Source organism: Eubalaena glacialis, chromosome 13 (genome assembly GCF_028564815.1).
Source record: "Eubalaena glacialis isolate mEubGla1 chromosome 13, mEubGla1.1.hap2.+ XY, whole genome shotgun sequence".
Lineage (NCBI taxonomy): Eukaryota > Metazoa > Chordata > Mammalia > Artiodactyla > Balaenidae > Eubalaena > Eubalaena glacialis.
In genome coordinates, this window is record NC_083728.1 from 74,462,465 (window position 1) to 74,488,181 (window position 25,717).

The window sequence follows — 25,717 nt, forward strand, 5'->3', positions numbered from 1 at the left end:
GAAATACTTCATAGTAATAAGAAAGAGGGATAATACAGCCTCTTATGAGACGTGCAGCCTGGTGTCTGTCCCTCCTAATGGAGCATTCACAAAATGCTTGGCTCTGACATGTGCAGCTCAAACAAAATGGAAATCTGGCTGTGCTGGGTGGGTAACTACTCAGCCATAAAGCTACGGTAAACGCAGCACTGAACTGGACCAGAATGGGACTAAAACTTTGTTTAACTTTGTTAAAAAAACTTTGTTTTTTAAAATTTATCTTATTTTATTATTATTATTATTTTATTTTTTATATATGTTTTGGCCGCGCCGTGCGGCATGTGGGATCCTAGTTCCCTGACCAGGGACCAAACCCTCACCCCCTGCATTGGAAGCATGGAGTATCAATCACTGGACTGCCAGGGAAGTCCCCCAGAATGGGACTAAAACTTTGACACAAGCTTCCCCCAGAGGCTTGTGTCAAACTTCTTAGAATTTACAGTTTGTTAATTTAAACAAGGTTTTATGACTTGATAGCTTAGGAAATTGATCATAGAAGGGATTGATTTTGCAAAAATTGGTCTGAGGCCCTGGAATGGTTCAGCAGCTCTGAAGCACTGAGCCTACACCACATAAAAGTTGAAAGATAGCCCTGTAAAATATAATCCCTGTTTTAAACTGAGGTTCATGATACCCAGTGGGCTCTTATGGAACGTGTATTCTGTTGGGTTGTTTTTTCCTCTGAAGGGAAGGCAATGGCTGACCTGACTTCTTCCCAGTGAAATGCTTGAGGGTCCCCTCAGGAGGAAAGGCCTCACGGAAAGCTGGTTTCCCACACTGTCTAAACTTCCTGGGCTAGAGGGGCAAAAATGAGACCTTGCTGCTCTCTACTGTTATTCTGTAGGAACTACACTGGCTCAGATGTTACTAGGGCCAGCCAACCTTCAAGGAACCCATCGAATGCGCAGTGCTCAAAACCAAGCCACAGCATAATGCTCTCAAGGTCCATCCATTGTTCCCACCACAAAAAAGAAATAATTATGTGAGGTGATAGAGGTGTTAGCTAATGCCAGGGATGTAATCATATTGCAATATACAAATGTATCAAATCAACACATCCCTACACCTTAAACTTACACAGTGCTATATGGCAGTAATATTTCAATTAAACAGAAAAGACTTACATGTTACCTCTTTCAATCCTGAAAACAGCCTTGTGAAATATCTATTATACTTGTTTTATGAATGAAGATACTGAGGCTCAGAGAAGTTGTACTTCTGAGAGCTCACACCGTTTGTAATCATCATCATCATACAACAGTGGCTAACATTTGAGTTTTTAAGTGTGTTAATCACTCTGCAAAGCACTTATAGGCAATATCTTGTTTAAAAATTTTCAGTAACTCTAATGAGCTAGGTAGTATTATCGTTCTACCTATCAGAAAACAGGCTTAGAGAGTCACACACGGCATCGCCTAGGTCTGTTCACTATTGTGATATACTAGGTTACTTTTTGGTTTAGTTCCCTGCACTAACTCTGCTCCCATACCTTATTTATTCCCTCTGTGGTTTAGCTGCATTACCTCTTATGTGTGTTTCTTGGGCACTTTGTTTCACGTGGTACAGTACAACATCTCTTCCAATTCGAGGTCAAAGTCTTCCCCCTTAATCACAGATACGCTGTCTTATATCTTGATCACAAGCTGATGATTTTCAGGCAATCCCAATGAGGGGTGTGGTATATTTGTTTCCTAGAGCTACTGTAACAAAGTACCACAAACTGGGTGGCTTCAAACAACAGATATTTTATTCAGTCACAGTTCTGGATGCTGGAGGCTAGCAGTCTGAAATCAAAGTGCCGGCAAGGTTGGTTCCTTCAGGAGGGCTCTGAGGGAAAGTCAGTTCCATGCCTCTCTCTTAGTTTCTGGTAGTTGGCGTCAATCTTTGGGGCTCCTTGGCTTGTAGCCGCATCACTCCAATCTCTGCTTCCATCATCACATGGCATTCTTCCCTGTGTGTCTCCAAATTTCCTCTTCTTCTAAGGACTCCAGGCATTGGATTAGGGCCACCCTAATCTAGTATGACCTCATCTTGACTTGGTTACATCTGCAAAGACCTTATCTCCAAACAAGGTCACATTCATATGTATTGGGATTAGGACTTGAACACATCTTTTAGGGGGATACAATTCAACCCATAACAAGGGGAAGGAAGAAAAGTTAGGACTCCCTTAAAGTTAAGGACAGAATCCCTGCGTGCTCAGGGCTCTGCTAGCACTAACTGAATAGCTACCAATATACTAATAGCACTTCGTGGTTTTCCAAGTGCTTTGATACTGGGTCATCCAATGGAGACAGTGGTGTTGCCAGCATACAGAAGGGGAAACTAAGACTCGGTGAGGTTGGACGACTTGCCTGATGTCTCGTGCAGAGCAGGGATGAGCACCTGGGCCTCCTGTCTGCAGGTCACTGTGCCCTGCTATTGCCTCCTCACCGTGCCAGGCACGGTCAGTACCTGGTGCGGGATCATTGATTGATTGATGATAGAAGAACCTGATGCTTTGACTGCAGTTCTCTAAACACAGAGCCGAGATGGAGATTTTTGCTCAAGTGATTTACTGGGGCTGCTCATGAGATGAGGAGTGAGGATAGAGCAGGGAAAAGCTGAGTGAGAGTGTGGTCTCCATTGAAGACCAGCTTTCGCTGGATCCCATGGAGTCCTGGGCCACAGATTATAGCACAGGGTCAGTCCCTCCTCGAGGCAAGAGGGCTGTTCTGTTAGGGTCAGACACTGCTATGGGCTGAATTGTGTCCCCTTAAAATTCACATGTGGAAGCCCTAACCCAATGAAATGGTGTTTGGGGATGGGGCCTTTGGGGGATAATTAGAGTTAGATGAAGATGGGGTTCTTATGATGGGCTTGGTGGCTTTATGGCCACGTGAGGGCACAGCAAGAAGGTGGCCACCTGCAAGCCAGGAAGAGGGCTCTCACCAGCAACCGAATTGGCCTGCACCTTGATATTGGACTTCCTGCCTCCAGAGTTTTGAGAAATAAACATCTGTAGTTTAAGTAACCCAGTCTGCGGTATTTTATTTCCGCAGCCTGGGCTGGCTAAGACAGTCAGTCTTTGCTCCAGGCTCCTGGGATTGGAAGTGGGACGGTACCTCCCAGAATCCATGGCTTCTGTGAGACTGAGGGCAGCTATCTGGACATGGAGCAACTGTGAGCCATTAACAGCCGACACTCACGGTAGCCAGGAGCTGGGTGCCTTGGCCTGAGTGGAGGGGAGCTGGCAGGGTCTGCGTCTCCTGGGTATACCTCTGATCTCCCAAGCATCCTTCTGGTTTCATTGTTGGGACTCCAGGCGCTCCTCCTTGATCTCAGCCAGACAAATCAGAGAGAAGAGAGCCCTTCCCAGCAGTGTGAGGCCAAACATTACCTGTGGTGTTGAATCGCCCCGCTTCATTCAGACCGTAGAGGCACATCCAGTGTTGGTACTTGCCACTCACCAGCCCAGGACTCCTGAATGTCACATGCTCTTTGAAATCCCACCATCTCCAGAGGCACCAGGCTACAGGTGCTTCTGAAAGATCTGAAGGTTTCCTCATCTCCTCTGGCTCCTGAAATCCTGGCTTTATATCTGCTGTCAGGGATCTTGCAGGTCAAACTCAGAAGGGAAATCCAGTCAGTTCTCTTTCTTTAAAAAGCTCATCACTGGTTTCTCATTGCCCTGAGGGCAGACTAACTGTAACATGGTAATCTCATTATCTATTCTCTGTCTCCTTGCTTTTCTTTAATCCTTCATGCCCTCCAGGCTGCCACCCACCATAGGACATCTGCATACTCTCTCCCCTCCATCTGGAGTGTTTGCCTTTTTGTCTTCTTCCAGCAGTTTACTCTTACTTTTCCTGTAGGTCTCAGCTCATTCTTACAATCAAGGACGCTTCCTTGGACCTCCCTTTATTGTAGACATTCATGGTATCCTGAACTTGAACTTGTGTCAATTGTGGTTTTATGTTGGGTTGATTACTGTCTGCATCTCCCTCTGGGCTTTAAACTCCGTGAGAGCGGGGCTGTGTCTCTGTCTTGACTCACCATTGTATCCCAGCACCTAGTGTGATGACATCACTAAATATTTGTGGAATCAGTGGATATATGTGTGAAGGAGATACCACTAGAGGATCCTGATGGATACCAGAACTTCACAGGTGATCCCCAAATTAGTGCCTTCTAAAGTGAGGAGCTAACGTTCAGCAGATAATCCAATTCACACCATCATCCTTAAAAGAAGGAGACCACGAAGAAAATCCGAAGGACCAGGTCCAAGGTAAACAGCAAGTATTACTGGGACTGGGACTCACCCTTTGGAGCCATAACTACCCTCATTCCCTGGATAATGTAGAAAAGACACAGAACAGTGGGACTTGTAGAATCACAGGAAATCATGTGGACATCATGATGCCCTGTGTTACCATGGAGGGGAGGCAGTACAATCAGAAACCCTGATCAAAGTTGTAAAATGCTCCTGGAGGTTATGAAGCCCATGTCCTTATACATAAAATACCCCTTTTCAATTCAGTATCTCCCTATTAACATAGCAACTAATATCCCGTTATTCACATTTCCATCTACATTGCAGCAGTCTGCAAATCCTTAACCATATCCATAGTTTTATCTCACAAAAATTGGGGCTGTTCTTAAAAAAAGCAGAGGAGCAACGTTTTGGATGTTTCTCTTTGGGACACCCATTCAGTGTTCTTACAATGTATTATGTTGTACACAACCTTCTCAGACTGAAGCGTCTCCCAGAAAGACTTAGGAACTCCCAATACTTTGTATTTAAATCCTTCCCAAGATCCGACATCCACACATCAAAAGAAGAAGAGCACCAGAGGAACATAAATCCTTGACAGGCTATTGGGAAAGGTCGAGGATCGCATCCACCTGTACACTAGATTCCAAAAGAAGCTTTAAAAGCATTCTTAGGAGAAAGGAAACTGATGTTGAAGGCTCAAAGAAGCCCCTCTTGTTATGTAAAGAACTGTTTCAAGGTAGAAAAGGTTCTGCCCATCACGGAGACCCTAACAAGTGGGGAAGAGTTCAAGGAAACCAACGAGGGCCCTTCTACTTGGGTATCTTCCTTCCATAACCAATATGGCAGGACAAGACCAGAAGAGCAGAGGGCAGGCCTGGGTATGGTGTACCTGAGGGATGAGGTGGGAGGTGGGGGTAGTTTGGTGTTTAGGTGTTTACAGTGTGAGAAAGGTGGCACGTTATAGGTAGGAAGGTGAGATGGGCTCAGTAAGCACAGATATTCATTCATTCATTCATTCATTCATTCATTCATTCATTCAGGAAGGGCCTGACTACCAGGTTGTATCCATTGACAAATGAGATCTCATCTTCGCCCTCGGGGAGCTCACAGCTTAGTGGGAGAGATAGACATAGATAATTATATTGCAATGTGGCGGATGGTGTGATGGTACCATGGGAGCCCTCAGAGGGGCACCTGAAGCTTCCTGAAGGAAGCCATGGCTGAGTTGAGTCTGTAAGACGTATAGGAGTTATCTGGGTGGAGCAAGCTTTGTGTCAGGGTAAATAAGAAAAATAATATCAGCTCTGTTTATTGAGTTCTTATTACATGCCAGGAGCTTTACACAGATCAACTCATTAATCTTCAGAACAATCCCCTGTCGTAGGTATTATTATTATCCCCATTTTACCTGTGAGGAAACTGAGGCACAGAGCCGGTTAACTAACTTTCCCAGAATTGCACAGTAAGTGGTGAGTCTCATATCTAAGCCCAGGCAGTTCAGCTCGATGGCCCTCAGTCTCACCATGATGCTGCATTCCAGGCAGAGGGAATATGGTGCACAAAAGCCTGGAGGCTGGAAAAATGGCAGGGGATGGGGGAGGCTGTTAGCTGTTGAGTGTGACTTCCCTTCCCTACGTTCTAGTTATAAGCTCCTCTGGAATCTATTCACTTCCTCTGCCAATCATTCACTTATTCATTCAACAATATGTATTGAGTTTCCATTGTTTGTCAGGCATGTTCTAGACCATTGGGGTACAATAGGGGGCAAGACAAATCTCTTTTCCTGGACAAACATCACAACCTAGGGTCTTGGCAACTCCCTAGGACTCTTGGAATTTTTTCTCATTTTTCTTCCTTTTGTTTGCCATGGAGAATTTCCTTCTTGTCAGGTTACATTCACTGCCCTTCGAGTGTTTTTCAGACACTCTGTCCATTTCCTCTTTAAAACCTCAGAGGTTTGGGAATTTGGGACACAGAGCCAGAATGACCTGAAGGCTATTTCTGCTTTTTTCCTGTCACATCCTTCACCGAGCTAGCTCTCTGATTTAAGGGGAAAGGGAAGGAAGGAGGAGAAAGGAAATGTAATGAAGAAAAACCCAGACGGATTAGTATCTCAAAATACTACCCAGCCATGCATCAATTGCAGGGATATAAAATGACCACAAGCTATCCAGCAATCCCACTCCTGGGTATATATCAGGACAAAACTATAATTCAAAAAGATAATCAACTATACTTCAATTAAAAAAAAAAAAAATCACAAGCTAGGCCACTAGGGTCCACTAGGGGGCAGCCTTTGCCTTCAAAGCCATTCTTCCCCCCAAAATCTTTTTTTTTTTTTAATTTTTTAAATTGGAGTATAGTTGATTTACAATGTTGTGTTAGTTTCTGCTGTACAGCAAAGTGAATCAGTTATGCATATACATATATCTACTTTTTTAGATTCTTTTCTTATGTAGGTCGTTACAGAGTATTGAGTAGTCTCTGTGCTCTACAATAGGTCCTTATTAGTTAACTATTTTATATATAAGAATCTCTTTCAAGAGATGCCCAGATCTTGCAGAACAAAGTGAAACCACAACACCATCATTGTCCGTAATGGAAGGTGTCACAGCAACAGTTATCCCCTTCTCCCTGCATTAAACAGGTGAGTCACGGGGGCCCAGAAAAAGGAATCACTTCTCAAGGCCACACATCCTGGAGTGGGGATAGGACCCAGTTCTTGTGGATTCCCCACTCCTTTATTATACTACTGATTAGTATTTTCCCCCCAACATTTTATTATGAAAAATGTCCAGCATACAGCAAAGTGGAAAGAATTTTGCAGTGAACAATCATTTATCCGCCACCTAGATCCTGCCATTAACATTTGCTTAATCACGTGTCCATCCATCTCCCTCTCCATCTATCAGTTTGTCTTATTTTTGACACGTTTCAAAGTAGATTGAAGACATCAATTCAGTTCCCCCTAAACACTTCAGCCTGCACATCATCAACAAGAATTCAAAACGTATTTACAATTTCTTTAAACTTGTGAGGTAAAATTTACATACAGTGAAATGCACACATCTTCAGTGTACAATGGCTAAGTTTTGATAGATGTGTAACCCTATCCCCTATCACGTTCACCCTCTTTTTTTGATGTCACAGCTGCCATTGAGGATCTGGTGAAAGCTGAGAGCAATCCCCGTGTATGCCGACATGCATGCCCCCCACCCCTGCGGACTCTGGGAATTAGGGCGCCAGGGACCTAAGATCTTTTAGATTATATTACACTTGATAGTTGTTAAATTTGGGGGGGGGTGTAAATTGTAATGCAGTAAAATAGATCTGTGCAAACCACTTCATTGTGTACTCACTGGAGAGCACATTCCCTTAAAACAAACTTAGCAAGACACCCATGTTACTTTGCTTCTCTTTAGTGTTTTTGTAATGAAGTTGAGTTAAATCCTATCTCTACCTATGGAAGTTAACCATCTTTCTCAATACATTATAGATAGTTGTCTGCACACCGCTGAGGCCAGGGCAAGAATCCCCTGCCCACCCTTCATGGGAAGCCTTTTGACTTGGTAGGTGGTAGTTGGTGTCTGGACACTGAAGGAGGTGGAGTTGACTTGAGAAGATGGAGGGAGCTAAAGTCTTTCTACCCAGTGTTCCTTCTCTTGTTCCCTGAGTGTTTAAGTCTTGTGAGAACTGTCAAACCCAGACCGCTGTCTGAGGCACCCAAACCTCGGGATGTGCTGGGTACGCGGTCATGGTTCCTAAATGCCTGCTGAATGGCACTGGTGCGGGCCCTGCCAGGACCTGCAGGGCTGTGACTTGTTACCGCCTTTGGGGGAAGTGGTCCGACAATATCTATTAAAATATATATACATATACACACTTTGACTCTCAAATTTCCCTTTTGGGAATCTATCCTATTCAAATAAATCACTAGCATCGAAGGAAATAACATCCAGAACAAGCATGTTTATTGATGTTTTCTTTGCAGTGGCAAAGAATTGGAACCAGCCTAATTGGGCTAATATCCATTTTATGAGGTATTATGCAGTTGTTGAAAACGGTGAGTCTAATTGGGTGTGTGGGGAGTTTCTTGCCTTTTGGGAGGTCTGAGGTCTTCTGTCAGCGTTCAGTAGGTGTTCTGTAGGAGTTGTTCCACGTGTAGATGTATTTCTGATGTGTTTGTGGGGAGGAAGGTGATCTCCACGTCTCACTCCTCTGCCGTCTTGAAGGTCTCTCTCTGTGTGCGCTTTAAAATCCCATACCCCTTGCTGGCGGACAATCTCAGTGAAACGGGATGCGCCTCGGCCACTAGATGGCAGGCTTTACTGTGCTCTGCTTCTGCAGGGACGGCCACAGGTGGAGGCTGGGAGGTTGGTGTGTGCCTCCCAGCCCACCTTGGCCATGACATTTCGACTGTCCTGAAGCTTTGGTGTTAGTATCTCAGGGGCCAGAATCCCCTTTTGTCGACCGCCTGAACCTCCCCGCATGCCCTGAAATGGTCCTCACGCAGCTCGGAGCCCCGGCTCGTGTAAAATGACCAGAGCCCTTCTCTGCTGTGCCTTTGTCTCCTGCCGCAGGGGGAGAAGGCATACCTCGCTTTTTCCGTCAGTAGCTCCACCTGCCCTTGTCACTGGCTTGAGGCAAGTCTGTACAATGTAGTCCAATCTACAGGCCAATATAGTCTAGGATCCCAGAGCTTGTGCAAGGGCTTTGGGGTCAGGCCTGGGTTCGAATCCTGCTTCCCCTACTTCTTCAGCAAACACTCGTCAGGTGCGTCCTGTGTGCCGGGCACCTTACCATCACGAACAAGACCGCGCCTGCTCTTGTGTCCTGTGTTCTTTCTTTCTTTTTTTTTTTTTTTAACATCTTTATTGGAGTATAATTGCTTTACAATGGGGTGTTAGTTTCTGCTTTATGACAAAGTGAATCAGTTATACATATACATATGTTCCCATATCTCTTCCCTCTTGCGTCTCCCTCCCTCCCACCCTCCCTATCCCACCCCTCTAGGTGGTCACAAAGCACAGAGCTGATCTCCCTGTGCTATGAGGCTGCTTCCCACTAGCTAGCTATTTTACATTTGGTAGTGTATATATGTCCATGCCACTCTCTCACTTCATCCCAGCTTACCCTTCCCCCTCCCCATATCCTCAAGTCCATTCTCTAGTAGGTCTGTGTCTTTATTCCCGTCTTGCCCCTAGGTTCTTCATGACCTTTTTTTTTTTTTTTCTTAGATTCCATATATATGTGTTAGCATACGGTATTTGTTTTTCTCTTTCTGACTTACTTCACTCTGTATGACAGACTCTAGGTCCATCCACCTCACTACAAATAACTCACTTTCGTTTCTTTTTATGGCTGAGTAATATTCCATTGTATATATGTGCCACATCTTCTTTATCCATTCATCTGTTGATGGACGCTTAGGTTGTTTCCATGTCCTGGCTATTGTAAATAGAGCTGCAATGAACATCTGTGTTCTTTCTGATGATGGGAGACAACCACTGAGCAAACACAATCCTTCTTTATGTGATAAAGGTTATGAAGGAAATAAAATAAGGCCGAGGGCTAGCACTTTCCCAGTGTTCTCATGTAATCCTATCAATAGCCCTGTGAGAGAGTTACTAATATCATCTCCATTTTACAGGTGAGGCACACAGAGGGAGGTTTATGACTTGCTCAAGTGCCACAGCTCCAAAGGGGTGGAGCTGGGACGTGAACCCATGTCGGTTCCAGAGCGTGAGGCTCTTGAACACCATCTCTCCCACCTCTGTCCCTCCTTGGGGGTGGGGGTAACACCACTCCCTTTTCTGAAACACTTCCTGTGTCCGGCCGTGCCGCGGACCGCACAAGCACAGCTCCCGCTGTTAGAGTGATTCTCCCCGGGCCACCGAGGAGGAAGTGGGTGCAGGGCCCGGCTGCCTTGCGCTGATGGAGACGTTGCTTCCCAGGGCTCCGTTTTCCCAGTACCCCCCGCTTGCCCATTTTTCTCCTCCAGGAGCGTTCGAGCCAGTATTTGCTGGGCTATGAGGCTGATGATGATACCAGTTCTTCAGGTCAGCCTGCCTGTTTGCAGAAAGGCTGGCTTCATCGGCCACGACCTGCCCAAGAGGCTGGCTGAGTTCCTAGGTTGTGAGAGGCGGACCAATGGGGAAGGCCTTCTCTTCAGACCTCACTGTGGTAGGGCCAGGGACTCTCCCTTCCTGCTTGGAAGGTAAGGAATACCTGGATGGCTCAGGAACACAAGGTGAAGGTGGTGAAAGTACCCACCTCAGAGCCATGTGGCTGTGGGAATCCCACAGGCTGTGTGTGCAAGCGTTTAGAACACCACCTGGAACATACTCGGGGCGCCGTATGTATTTACCGCTAGTCTGGTCGGCGTGGTTTACCCAACCCTTTCCAAGTTCCCTGGCTGATTTTTGCTGGATTTGGCAAATTTGGAGTTTCCTGTTTAGTGAGCTTTTTATTTCCTCCCAAAGTGGCATGTTTTCAGGACATGGTTTCTTGGGTGAGAAGTCCGGCTTCTTGGAGACTGTAATGGGCAGGCAGAGAGAGGGGTCAGAGGCACCCCTAATAAATGTCAGCTGTTGTTTCCTCTCTTGTTACTACCCTCCTGGGTACCATATGTCCTGGAAAACTTACAACACTTAAGCTGACTCTTTGATAAGGAAGTGAGGCATTTGGCTCCACTGAAATGGCCTGAGAGGGGGGGTGCCTGCCCAGCTGAGGAGTTCAGAGGACCTGGTTGCTAAGCCTGCCACTTTAAGACACTGTTCCGGTTATATATGCAGCCAGCATGTACTAAGCACTTACTGTGTGCCAGGTGCTTTAAGGGAAGCATCGCATGTCGTGCTCACCTCCAACCTTTGAGGTTTCACCCCCATTGTTCAGGTGAAGAAGCTGCAGCTTGGAGAGGTTAAGTAATTCATTTAAAGTTGCACAGTCATGAAGTGGCAGATCTACGGTTCAAAGCCGAGCTGATGCCAGAGCCTGTGCGCCTAACCTCTACCCCATCCTGCCTCCCTGGGTGCTCAAGCTGGTGGAACTGAGGGCATCCAGAAGGTGAGAGGGAGAGGGATAGAATAAAGTTCACAACAGTATCTTGAGAAAGCGTTTTCACTTAAAAATGAAAAGGTGTTCAGGTTACACAGGGAAACATCAGGATACAAGGTGGTTTGAGCTTCTGGGAGGAACAGGTCTTCATGGGAAAACCAACTTCCCACCTGGATGGATGCTGGGCCTTGCAAGCCTCCCGTATCATTCAGAGAATCAGAGTCACCAGGCAGACAATGGAACAAGGGATTTACTGGAGGAATTTGACCTTACGCAAGCTTGGAGATGCTCGAGATGGGAACGGTGTGCTGGGAGATCAGAGGAAGAGCAGTGAGTGGTCCAGGCAGGCAGGGTGCAGTTGGTAGGGAATCCAGTAAGCCAGGCACGTCGGGCTACCAAAGGGTATATTAATTAACCTCGTGAAGCTTCTACTAGTATCATCTCTTGGGTCACCCAGTACAGGTGTGCCGACAGCTTCTTACTCATTTGAAGACAGTTCTTGGGGGCCCCAGAATCCTTCAGTTCCCAGGTGAAGCTGCCCCAACTCCTTCAGCCATTTGCTATCTAATCCCTAACCCACAAACCACAATTTCAAACACCACATGACAGAGCTGTGTGTCCCCTCACCAACACAGATCCAGAACTCCTCGCAGACGGTGCTCTAATTAGAGTAGCGTCCTTATCAAGCATGACCTGAGTGAGAGAGAACCCTCCAGGGGTGGCAGAGGAGAGAGGGATTGTCCCCTTCCTCATTCTAGATCAGCGGTTTCATACTTTTCCGACGGCAGCTCGCTACGAGAGATAGGTTTTACCCACCACGAACACAGGCATGCACACTCACAACTGATACCAAACCATCATGAAATAATACTCACCCGTACTTATGCTAGCGGTGCACTTGGATATAGTATCATCTCTTCTACAGCCTCTCTCCTGTTCTGTTCTATTCTCGTTCCTTTAATAAACCCTTTAAGAAAAATGGTCTTGACTCTCAGTTGATTTCATTAACCACTGACAGATGTGTCATGACCCACCATTTGAACAACACTCTTCTGGACCACATCATTCTGCATCTCCTTCTGCATCCTTAGACGACATTATTGTTTTGGGGGGTTTGGGGTAAGGCCAGCCCCATCACACTGTTGATTTATTTTAGGTTTACATTCAGTTAAACCTCTTAACGCCAACTCCACCAGGTGCTGCTAGCCTATGTTTCCTATGTCCTTGTGCAGTTTTTGGTTTTTTTTCAGACTTGAGGTTGGGCTGGATGCATTTCGTCTTGTTGGATCTGGCCCTTTGCTCTAGGGCTGTGTTGAGAGCTTTTCGTAACCTCTCGCTCTGTTCCAGTGTCTTCTGGATGTCACTTCCCTGACGCTGTTCTTTGTATCAGGTCAGTGCCATTTCCCCACCCCTCCCCCACATTTGTTTATTTTTTTGTTTTAAAATGTAGGTCTTATTCAGGCATGGTGAGGCCAGTGGATCAGGAGAAGGTGGCCAGTGAAAAGATGTTGATAGTTTATTACTTCTAGTTCCCAGGAGGGAATGCCACACCACACAGGGCCACCTGGGGAAACACCACGGTCAGTCAGGAGGCAGAGGGAGTGGGAGGGGCCCTTCTTGTGGTTTCCATGGGAAGGAAAGGGTGAGGCAGGTTAAGCAGGCTTAGGAGTGGCTAGTTTGAATAATTTCAGCGAGTTCTAGAGAGAAGGGGCTGTCTCTAGTTGTCTGGCCCTGGTGTGATTAGTGCAGGGGAATAGTGGCCTGGAGTGTAAGAGCTCCATAAAGGAGATGGTTGGAGGCATGGGCTCTGGATTGGCTGCTTTGCTTCTGAAAGGTACCCTTGCAGCTGATTTTATTATCTCTAGGAATTGGCTAGCCTTGGGAAGGGCAGTCTTTCTGGGGTCAGCAAGGCCCCAGATGTCAAAGCATCAGAAACACAGAAAGTAAAAAACTGTGATTAATACATTTAAAACTTTTTATTTAATGGTATTATCAAACTCGTTTAGGTAGAGAGTTAAAAAAACCCCGTGTGCATTGAAGAGCCTCTGATGGAAAGCAGCGTCCCCTCCTCCACCCCCAGTTCCTCTCTTTAGAGTGGTGCTTCTGAGACCAGAATCACCCACAGAGTGTCCTACCCCAGGGATTCTGCTTCAGCAGATCTGGGGTACACCTGAGAATTTGAATTCTAGCAAGTTCCCAGGGGATGCCGATGTATCATCCCTCCAGGGGACCACGCTCTGAGCACCACTGCCTTGGAGGACACCATTTGAAATTCTTTCTTCTTGTACTTGAGCTCTATGTTTTAATGACATACTCTGTCACTATTTCACTTCACTGCTTCATGGCTCCAACTTCCTGAGTGGGACTGAGCTCGCTGACACCATCCCTCTGGTGCCCTCCCCCACATACCTGCAGCACAGGTATACTGCCACTTCTGGTTCTCTCATTCAGCAGAAGGGTCATATTATTGAGCATCCTGTAGGTGTCAGGCACTGACTGCTCACTGAGATTTGCCTGAGAACAAGACAACCCTGCCCTCGTGGAGCTTGTACTCTAGTTCAAGGCTCCACAGGCTTTCCCTGTTAAGGACCAGATAGACTTTGGAGCCATATGGTTGCTGTCACAGCTACTCAGCATTGCCATTGTAGCATGAAAGTGACCACAGACCATATGTAAATGAATGGGCGTGGCTGTGTTCTACTAAAACTTTCTTACAAAAACAGGTGATGGGTTGGATTTGGCCTGCAGGCTGCGTTTGGACCTCTGTTGTAGTGTGTGTGACAGACAATTAAGTAGGTAAAGAAGTAGAATATACAGTATGTCAGATGGTAAGTGTTAGGAGAAATATAAAGCAGAAAAGGAGGATTGGGAGTATGGGCGAGGGGACAGGACTTGCAAATTTAGATAATGGTGGCAGGGAAAGTGTCACTGAGATGCGGACATTTGGATAAAGACTTTTGAAGATGAAGGAGGGAGTCATGCAGCTCCCTGGAGGAAGAGCATTCCAGGCAGAGGAACAGTCAGGGCAAAGGCCCTGTGGCATTAGCATGTTCAACAAGGTTGAGGAAGCAGCAAGGAGGCTCCCGAGTCTGAGTGGAGTGAGCCAAGGGGAGGAGAGCAGGAGAGGAAGACAGAGGTAATGTGAAGGCAGCTGCTGAAGTCTTTGTAATCCCTTGTAAGGAATTTGAGCCACAATAATGGATTCCAAGAATGTACTGTGGCTCTAGTAGTTTTAATCGTTCCTTGGTATTTGTGGAGATTGGTTCCAGGATGCCTGGTGGATGCCAAAGTCCACCGATGCTCACATCCCTTATAGTCGGCTCCCCTCCCCCACCCCTGTGTCTGGAAATACAGACGGCCGATTGTATATTTACAGCTCCATTTCTTGTTTCCTCAGTTATAAGAAGTACCTCTTGACTTTCTGTTTTGTAATAGGTACCAGGCATTGTACCAAGCACTTTCACATGCAGTACATCATTTAATTCCTGTGAGACAGAGACTAATATTTTCTCCATTCTATAGAGGAGGAAATTGAAGCTCAAGAAAGGTTAAGTGACTTGGCTAAGGCCACACAGCTAGTAAGTGCCAGAGCTTGGATTTGAACCCAGGTCTGCCTTTATTAGAGATGTTAGCACCCACATTATCCTGAGAGGCAATGCTGTAATCCTTCAGGGGTACTGGGGGAAACTGCGGGTTTTGGACAATAAAATGGAAAACCTTTGCCAAGGAGGGATGTGTGTGCATCAATCAAACAAAACAGGAACTATTCTGAGAGAGGGGAAAGGTTCTTTTCTGTGGGAACTCTGACCAAACCTCTGACAGCTCATTTATGTGGTGCTGGTGTAGTTTGACATTCATAGTACAAGACTTGCATGCAATTAGCCTGAATCGTTCTAACACAGTTTCTTGAAAACATTTGGAATTTTCCCTGTCTGGCCTTGTGCATGATGTAACCATGGCTTTATTTAGTTGGTCATCCATCCCAGAATAGTGCCATCTACATCTGCCCGCATCGCTGTGGTCCGATTGAGGTCTTGTTTTACTGGAGGGCCGAGACCGTCGTGTGGGCTTGCTTTGTGGACCCCCTTCCGAGGGATCATTTGCACAAACGTGACGGCAGAGCCTCTTTTCAGCGTGCGACAGTGTAAGCTGGAGTCCTGTTAAGTATGCCATGCAAATGAGATGCAAATGAGGGGGCCGCCTTGGCTGGGTGGGGATGTCAGAGCTCTGGGGACTTCTGCCCGCCTCCTCATCAGTAGGCTGATGAACCTGGCAGTTCCTTTAACAATCATCTTTTCGGCCCACCAAAGGGCTTTTAATGAGGGCAGAAGCTGACTACTCCTGCAACCCCTTCAGACACCTGGTGATTGGAAGCCGGAGAGACTGTGCGCTTTGCACGGGCTGTCAGACGCCTCCGAGTTATCATCAGCTGCCTGCTGGGCTCTGAGAAGGGCTGGGGCAGGAAAGGGAAATGGCGGTAACAGACTGCTATTGTCTGTTCCTCCTCCCCCTGTGGAGCTGCCTGACGCAGCCTTGGATGGCTGGATTTGGGCTCTCACGCCAGCTTCTGTGGTCCTCGCTGGGTGCCTGCCTCGGCTCAGAACATGGGTCTCCCCAGGGACTTGGAATAAGAGCTAAGAGCCTGCCCCCCCAAGTTGAGGATCAATGATCCTTTGATTTTATTTCTTCTTCCAGTCTAACCCACTGTCTTCGCTTGTAGCTTAAGAAATCCCGATCCAAGCAGCCTTTTGAAGCAAAGAAAGAAAAGTGAACAAAACCGCAGGAAATTAGGAAACCGTGGAGAAAGACACATGGGTATATTCACAAAGAGCCAGTAGACCCAAAGGATGCTCCCTGGTATCTTTCTGCTTATTTCTCCTAGTTTTGCAGGGGCTTGTACAGTGCAGTTCCCTTGACAAAATCATTACCATCTCTCTAAATATAAAATACACAAAGCAAGGACCTCCTAAGTGCCAGGCACAGTGCAGAATTCTTTACCTGTATTAGTACATTTAATCTCCATTTACAGGTGGAGAAACTGAGACCCAGGGAGCTTAACTGACTTGCCCAAGGTCATTTGGCTAGGAGGTGGCAGAACTGACGTTTGATCCCTGAAGTCCTTAACCACTGTGACAAATTGAGGATTTAGGAATTGAAATGGTGACTTCGGCTGAGGGATGAGTGAGCTTTCATTATTTCCCCAGCCTTCCCATCCAGGCTTCCTGTTGTCAGACTGACCTGGGCTGATCACTGTCTCAGCTCATCATTAGCTCAAGAGGCAGCTCCTGGGGCTTGTGGGCTACAGGTTCCCCTAGATGGGGGGTGATGGATGGGTAGGCAGATCCTGGGCTTGAAATGTCTTGCCTTCAGATTACTTTAGCAGGGATGCTGCCTGCCAGGTCTCCAGGGAGTGGGTTGTTCACTGAGGCTTGGGGTCTGAAAGTTAATGTGAAAGGCCTATTTCCATGGCCTTGCTTCAGGCGTTTCTTGGGTCCATGGCCCATTGGCAGGGGCCAGACTCAACCCTCATCCACGAGCACATTGGACGTGTCTTTCCCCAACTGTTTATAGCAGATATAATGGGGGTGATGGTTGCATTGGTGTTCATGGTCAGCACTCAACAGACGTTTGTTAAAAATGAAAATCTGAAGAAGACAGAACCTTGTCAACACTGTCCTGTAGCCATGGGGCCATATTTTGGATTGCTCCACCCCTGCCCTTCCCAAACAGGTATACTTTTGAGAAGGGGAGGGACATTGGTGTTCTTTGGTCCCATTAGAGCCTCATCACAACCCTATGAGATAATACCTATCCCTTTCCTACTATTATTCTGATTTTACAGATGAGGAAAGTGCAGCTCAGAGGGGTGAATTTACTTGCCCAAAGTCCCACAGCTAGTGAGCAGCGGGGCCTGAATTAAAATATAGATGTGACTGATTGTAAGCCTAGGCTCTTAATGCGCAGCATTCCTGGGGAACACAAAGATATTTTCTTTGAGCCTCTCTCCCTCCCTCCCCCCCCCCCCCCGCTTCTTCCCTCCTTCCATTGTTCTTTGAGTCTCTCCGGTGTGGGAGGCCATTTGCCAGACACCAAGAGGGCTCTGTGAATGAGTATGACCCCTTCCGTACGGAGTATTTCACAACTTACTAAGAGAGCAAGGGAGAGAGAACCGACTCTAACAGGGGGCACGGGTGAAGTGATAACCCAGCTTGAAGACAAGTGCTGTGGGAGGTGCCTGCTGAGGAGAGGAGTATTCCACCCAATGGGGCTGGGAAAGGCTTCGCAGAGTCAAAGGCAGTGGAGTTCGTTCTGGAGGGGGAGGACTAACCCCTGCTAGGACTCAGCGGGGAGCTTCGCCTGTTTCATACGTTGAAAGATGAATAGACGCTTTCATGGGCTCTGGCCCTCTGAAATCTACTCTCCACACCCAGCCAGAGGGAGCGTTCTAAAATGTAAATCAGACAGTGCCCTTCCCCTATTTAAACTGTTCTAAGGCTTCTCAGAGCTTTCCATTGAAATCCAGACCCCTGGCCCTGCTCTGAGAGCCTGCAGGGGCTGCTTCTCTCTCTGAGCCTCTCCCTCCAACCTCGTCTTCTTTCTTTGTCCTCTTGCCGTGACAGCCTCCTCGCTGCTCCACCAAAAGAGTGTCCTTCCTTCTCGCACCTGCTCTTCCCTCAGCTTGGATTGTTCTTCCTTGAGCTCTGCATGTGGTGGCTTCCGGTCACCCCTCAGTTGTCCACTCAAATGTTACCTTCTCAGAAAGGCCACCCCAGAGCCTTATCCAAAGAATGAATCCCCTCCCAGTCCCTCTACCCCATTACCCTGGCTAACACTGTCTTGGTATTTGTCCCGTGTTGTTATTATGTTGTTTATTTGTTTCTTTGCTTCTTACCTGTTTCCCTCCACTGGATGCAGGGAAGAACCAGTCTTATTTTTCATACCACTATGGGCTAGCGCCTAGTGTGCAACTGACATGTGCAGACGCACAGTGAATGTTTATTGAACAAGTGATTAAATAGGTGGCAAAGTGGGTTAAATGGTGGGCTGTGAGGATGAAGTGACTGCAGGAGTGAAGACCCTGGGCCTGAAGGGCCATTGGATTTCTGGGGTGTTGAGACTACAGAGTGTATCTGTGAAGACAGATCGATGCCATATCACAGAAGAATTGTTCATGCATTCTAGGGATTTTGGACGTTATTCAGTAGTTGATGAGCCATTTGGGGTGGTAATTACCTAATCTAGATACCACTGGTGGCAGTGAAAGAGAAGGACCTCAGGAGGATGGATGAGAAGATGCACACTTGAGTTAAGGAAGTGACAACAGAAAGGGACAGATGAGAGTCAATTGATGTGGAGAGTCAAGGATTAATTGAGATTTGTGGCTCGGGAAGACGCGTGCATAGTGATAAGCAATCAGAGTTAGAAGTCAGACAAGCTCACTTGGAGGGAAAGGCGATGCTCTTCGGTTTGTACAAGCTGGGTCTGCGACGTTTTGGGCTCACATGGGTGACTACGTCCAGTAGGTGGATCTATATATCCAGGCACCCAACTGAGAAATCAGAGCCGAGAGTAGAGGTTCAGGCATCAGTAGCCTAACAGTGGAGCCAAAGCTGTTGGGTGTGCCAGGTATTAGAGGGCGGGGAGTTGGAAGAACAGTATAGGTGGGACCCTGGGAAATGGAGCCACTTCAAGGGTTAGTGGAGAAAGAGGAACCAGTAAAGGAGAGAAAAAAATGGTGCTCTGAGAGAAAGAAGGGGAGCCAGGAGAGTGGAGGGTTCCGGGAACCAAAACAAGAGAGAGTTCAAGAAAGTGAAGCGGGTACTTCCCTGGAGGTCCATTGGTTAAGACTTTACCTTCCAATTCAGGGGGTGCAGGTTCGATCCTTGGTCAGGGAGCTAAGATCCCACATGCCTCGTGGCCAAAAAAACCAAAAAACATAAAACAGAAGCAATAGTGTAACAAATTCAATAAAGACTTTAAAAAAAAAGGTCCACATTAAAAAAAAAAAGAAAGAAAGAAAGTGAACGTGGCCAGCCTGTTAGGTGCTGCCAACTGGAAATGGTAGAGAGAACAGGCTGAGCGTGGAGACAGCCTCCCGATTTGGTCATTTAACTTAGGGATTTGGGCAGTGCTTGTTCAGTGGCATGGTGGGAGGAAAAGCCAGGATGCTGGGTGTTAGGAAGGGGAGGTGGAAAGAGAAGTGTAGACAGCTCTTAAGAGAGTGTGGGTTGTAAAAGGAAGGGGTCAGGAGAGGAAGCTTGAGAGAAAGTCATTTATGAGAAAAACTCAATCGTTTCTATAGTGGGAATGGAAGAAAGCGTGAAGGAAGGGTTCAGGATGCTTGGGAAAGGGGGCAGGAAGTATGCAGAAGAGGTTCTAGGCCTTTGTCGTCACATAGTTAGGTGTTCAAATCCCAGCTCTGCCAGCTACCAGCTGTGGGACTCTGGGCAAGTGAGTCAGCCCTTCTTAGACTCTGCTTCCTCAACTGCCCAACAGCGAGAGCACACACCTCGCAGAGTCACAGCAGGGGTGCCAGGAGAGTGTGTACTGGGACCTTCACAGTGCCTAGTACCTGGGGAGTTTTGAGTTAGTGGACTCTTCTCAAGCTCCTTTATAGATGCCATTTAGAAAAGACCACAGTGACACCCGCTAACCCTTGGTCCACATTAGGTGCCTCCTGCTCTAAAGTCTGAACTCACGACACACATCACACTTATAATGATTCTCTGTGTAGTGGATAGTGTGGGGCACCACCCAGATCGCCCTTTCATAACTGAGGCACTTCTGCCCCAGGCATGGGGAGCGTTGGCTGCTGACGACTCACAGCTTAGTCCTCCAGGAATTGCCCTGAAGAGACCTGCATTGTCCAGGCGCAGCCCACACCCAAGGACTGGTCGCTGGTTGGGGGGTGGGTACAGACATGTCCACTGGGGACATGTCTGAAGGAACATCCCGACCTCAGAGCTCCCTAATAGATCGGGTGAGGTCTGTTATGACTGCATTGCCATTTCACTCCTCCCTCTGTTCTGTCTGTCCTGCTTCCCTCGTTCCCTGTGGGAGTTATTCCCAAGGGTAAGACCCAGCAAGACCCCTACACACAAGTCTCCACATCAGTCTGTTTTCAGGCAACCTGACTTAAGACACCCTGTTTAATGTCTGTATCTTTCCCCTAAACTGTAAGCTTCTTGAAGGCGTTGACTCTGTCTGTCTTGTTCATCGTATCACCAGGTCTAGGCACATAATAGATGCTCATTAATTATGTGTTGAATAAATGAATGAACTGATTTCCTAGACAAACACACAGGAGTCCCCTGATATATACAAACTTCTAGAATTGTGAATTACAGATCAAGTTCTCCACGAGTGCCTTTCTGTGGGCACGTGAGCCTGCCTGGGCCCACCCGGTATGAAGCCATCACTCACAGTAGCTCTGTGTCTTCTGTGAGTGATTTCCAGGTTTCTATCAGCAAACGGTGGTCACAATTTATAAAATGTTCGCACAAGAATATTAGGGCTGCATTCAACATCATTTTTGTACAGAGAGGTTGTTCCTTAGGGCCTTTAATTTTCTAGCTTTCATTATTGGGAGAGTAAAATGTATCACTTGCAACCCAAAATTGATTTTTATTTCCCTAAAGAAGCCCATAAAAATAAATAACTTCCTGGGAGGGAAGAAAGAAAAGAACTCTTTATGCTGGGCAATTTGTTAAAAAAGAGGAGAAAAGGAAGCCTGGAGGGGCAAAGCAATCTAAAGATTTAGATTGTATCTCCCCCCAGCCCCCACTCCTCCTTTTTTTTTTTGTTTTAATTTGAGGCTTACTGGATTTTGAAAACACTCATGCTATTGAGAAGGTTCACTAGGGACAGCTTCATGGAACATTCTGGAGCATTGCCCCACCATTTGTACCACTGGTACTCCAACCTACTACTGTGTTGCTATTGGGGAGGAGATGTATTGCCAGTATCTCATTAGTAATCGTATCAGTAAGCTTTTGCTGTGTAACAAATCACTCCGAATGTAGTGGGCTTAAAAGGACAAACATTCTTTCTCTCAGTTTTGTGAGTCTGCTGGGAGGTTCTTCTGACCTGGGCTGGCTTGTCTGGGGCTGAAAGGTTTAGGATGGCCTCAGTCTCACACGTGGTGGTTTGCTCAGTGTCAGCTGGAGTGACAGGGCTGACCTAGCCTTGTGTTTCTCACCATTCTGCAGGCTGGCTCTAGCTTGTTCATGTGGTTGTAGTCATAGGCGTCTGAAAAGCAGTAAGTGAGAGCATTTCAACTCAAGCCTCCATTCACAAGCACTTTTTTAGGACTGCTTATATCACACTGCCTAATGTCCCAGTGGCTAAAGCAATTCACATGACCAAGTCTACATTCAGAGAATGGAAAAACAGACTTTCATTCTTTCACTGGCATAAATAGGAGTATGTAGGCAGGGAAGATACCGAGTAGTCTCATTTTATAGCTAATAAGCTGAGAATCAGAGAGGTTGAGCAACTGGCCTGAGGTCACACAGCAAGCCAAGAACCCGCCCTGTAACCAGCCCATTGTGGGTGAACTCACCCTGTGCTGCCACATGCTGTCTCCCCTTCCTTCATTCCCTCCACCACCCTGATATCCAGGAGGGCAGCTCCCTGTGGCCTCTGTTAACTGGTTGGCCCCTCACTCAGCCTTGGAGTGATGCTCTCCTTTTACCAGTTAGAACTAACAATTGCCTGCTGTGCTGAGTACTTGCATTCCTCAGTCCCCATCTACTCTCTGCTCTTCCCTGTGTCTCAGGAGACTAACCCCTGTGGAGGGCATCACCTGGGCCCTCTAGCTTCTGCTTGAGTGCATGCAGTAAGAAGCACTGGCAAGAGGATTGCAGGAGAGAGAAGGTGAGGTGTTCTTTCCCAATCCCCCTGCTCTGGGCCCCAGCTTCAGGGTGCACTGGGCTCTGGTAACACTGTTTCCTCCCTTTGCCTTTCAGCCTAAGAGTGGCAGTGACACTCACCATTGCTAGCCTCTGGGTGCCTCACCATCCATTCTTGATTCCTTTAACCCTGGCCTCACATTTCTGAGTAGTTCCTTAATTAAAGTCTCTTAAACCATCTGAATTGAATTCTGTTTCCTGCTCGAGCCTACTTGGATATACTTTCATTAGGTTGCATTTTCTTATAAGGGAAGAAGGAAATAGAGTTTGCAGCCTGTGATTTGGGGAACTGAGTTTCATGCTGGGCATGCCCATGAAAAGGAGTGTGTAGCCTCCAAAAATGCTCATGTGGCAGGAAGAATGTTTGAGAACTTCAGCGCTAGAGTGTGAGGGTTCCCATTGTCTAGGCTTTGTTCAGGGAATTCTGAGGACTCTGGGAAGGACGTACAAGGGTATTTATGGCATCTGTGTGGTGGCAAAAGGCTAATAGCGTCCTGAATACCTGTTGATGGAAGAATGAATGGCTGAATAGTTTGTGGTCCGTGCATGCGGTGGTATAATAGGCAGTTTGAAAAGAATGAGTTAGTTCTCAATTGACTGACATGGAGAAATAGACAAGATGTATTGTGAGGTAGGAAAAGCACTTTGCCGGGTAACAGGTACAGTGTGTTCCATTTTTGTAGAATAACTCTCCCGATCCCTTCGTTTCCAAGTGATTGTCACCGCAAGGGGTAAGGTGTGGAAGGGTAAACACCAGGTTGTCAGTCTGGGTTTGCTGGGGTGGGTGTTGGGTGTGGGGAGGAGGAGAAGGTAGGGCAGGAAAGGATGGGGGAGGGGAACTTGAGGAAAAAACTAGCACAATGGGAAAGTGCACGGGTTTAATTTGCTCTTCTTTTTCTAACTTTTTGAGATACTTAGATCATGGATTTTCAGATGAACTTTTTCCTCTAAGCACTGCTTTAGCTGACTTTCACAAGGTTTGAAGCTTTTGAATTTCTATTATGATTTCTTCTTTTTCCTATGGGCTATTTAAAAGTGTCTTTAATTTTCAAACATTTGTGGATATTCTTATTATCTTTTGTTATGGATTTTAAGTTTGTTTCCACTGTGGTCAGAGAACACACATCATTTCATCCTCTTGAAATTTTGGGAAATATTCTCTGTGCACTTGTAAAGAATATATATTCTGCAGTTGTTGTAGTATTCATGTGGGCAAATTAGGTTAAGGTTGTGTCCTTGTGCTGTTCATGTCTTCGGTATCTTTGTTGATTTTTATTTTGCTTGCTCGTTCTGTTACTGAAGGAGCTATGTTCAAGCCTCCTATTATGACTGTGCATTTTCCTCTTTTATTTTTTTTAAATTATTTTATTTAATTTATTTATTTTTTATTTTTGGCTGCGTTGGGTGTTCGTTGTTGCACGTGGGCTTTCTCTACTTGTGCTGAGTGGGGGCTACTCTTAGTTGCGGTGCGCGGGCTTCTCATTGCGGTGGCTTCTCTTGTTGCGGAGCACGGGCTCTAGGTGCGCGGGCTTCAGTAGTTGTGGCTTGCAGGCTCTAGAGCACAGGCTCAGTAGTTGCAGCGCACGGGCTTTGTTGCTCCGTGGCATGTGGGATCTTCCCAGACTCTCTCTCTCTCTCTCTCTCTCTCTCTCTCTCTGTCTCTCTGCCCCTCTCTCTCTCTCTCATGAAAGTGGTTGACAGTGAGTGACTGGAAGTAAAAAGGAAAAAAAACCTAAATATAAGGATATGGAAACATCGAAAGACAAAGGAAAAAAAAAATATGTAAAGTGAAAATGATTGAAAATGAAAGGAAGAAGAACATTTAAAAATGTATATTCTTTTCCCTTTGCTTTCAATCCTTATATTCAGGATGTGTCTCTTATAAGCATAATTTAAAAATCCAGTCTATTTGATTTTTAATTTGACCATTTAGACCATTTACATTAAATGTAATTGCTGATATATTTGAGTTTATGTCTGTGATCTTCCTATTTATTTTTTATTTGTCCCATGTGTTTTATATTCCTTTTCCTCTTTGTTTTTGCCTCGTTTTGAATCACTTGAGTATATTTTATCATTTCACTTCCATTAACTTGTTAGCCATATATTGTTATTATTTTTATGTTGGCTCTACAGATTTCAACATAAATCCTTGACTTTTTAGAGTCCATTATATTACCAAATAACCCTAGGTCCTTAAACATTTGAGTTCCATTTACCCTGTCTCACCCTGTTTTAATTTTACATGTCATTTAAATTATACTTTATTATTATTGCTTTGTACAATCAGTATTAATTTAGAGTTACTAATATATTTATCCTTTTTTTTTTGGTTTGTTTGTTTGTTTCTTCCTACATATTCACATTTCCATCTGGAATCATTATCTTTCTCTGTAAAGAACCCCTTTAAGCATTTACTTTAATTGGGGCCTGCTAGAAATAAATTTTAAAATACCTTTATTTCACATTCACTTTTGAAGAATGTTTTTGCTGGGTATAGAATTCAAAATCAGGAGTTGTTTTCTTTCAGCACTTTAAAGATGTTACCCCATTGTTCTTATTCTTATTCATATTCTTATTTTCTTACTCCTTTGAAGGTAACGTGCCTTATTTTCATTTGGCTGCTTTTGATTTTCTCTTTATCTTTGATTTTCAACAGTTTGATTATGATGTTCTTAGGAATGTGTGTGTGTGTGTGTGTGTGTGTGTGTGTGTGTACATACATATGTATTTATTCTGTTCTTGAATTTTTTAGCTTGACATCTTTCATCAGTATTGGAAAATTCTTGGCCACTCGTCTGCCCTATTCCTTCTCTTCTTTTCATCCTGGATTTCAATTACACATAGATTAGACCTTTCCACTGGTCTCTGACACTGTCTTCAAAACTTTCCATCCTTTTTGCTCTCTGTGCTTTAGTCTGATGGTTCTATTTTGGTTTTTTTTCCTTTTCTTTCTTTCTTTTCTTTTTTTCTTTTTGGCCTCTCCAGGCACAGCTTGTGAGATCTTAGTTCCCTGAGCAGGGATCGAACCCGTGCCCCCTGCAGTGGAAGCTCGGAGTCCTAACCACTGGACCACCAGGGAATTCCCTAGTCTGATGGTTCTAAATGAGCTATTTTTCCAGTCACTAATATGCCTTCCAATGGCTTCTAATCTGCTGCTAAACCCTTATATTGAGTTCTTAATTTTAATTATTGTACTTTTAATTAAACCTTTTTATTTTAGAATACTTTTAGATATATGGAAAAGTTACATAGTACAGAGTTCCCATAAACCCTTCACTTAGTTTCCCCTATTGTTAACATCTTACCTTATCATGGTGCATTTATCAAAACTCAGAAATTAACATTAATCGGTACATTACTGTTAACAAAACTCCAGACTTTATTTGGGTGTTAACTAGTTTTTTCATTAATATCCTTTATTTGTTTCAGGTTTCCATCCAAGATACCAAGTTTT

General features: G+C 45.7%; 1 protein-coding gene across 2 annotated transcripts in view; it reads left to right on the plus strand.

Moving 5' to 3' along the window:
- PRKCB (protein kinase C beta) overlaps window positions 1–25,717 on the plus strand; it is a 310,014-nt gene that overhangs the window by 169,224 nt on the left and 115,073 nt on the right. The gene's annotated exons all lie outside the window — the stretch shown is intronic.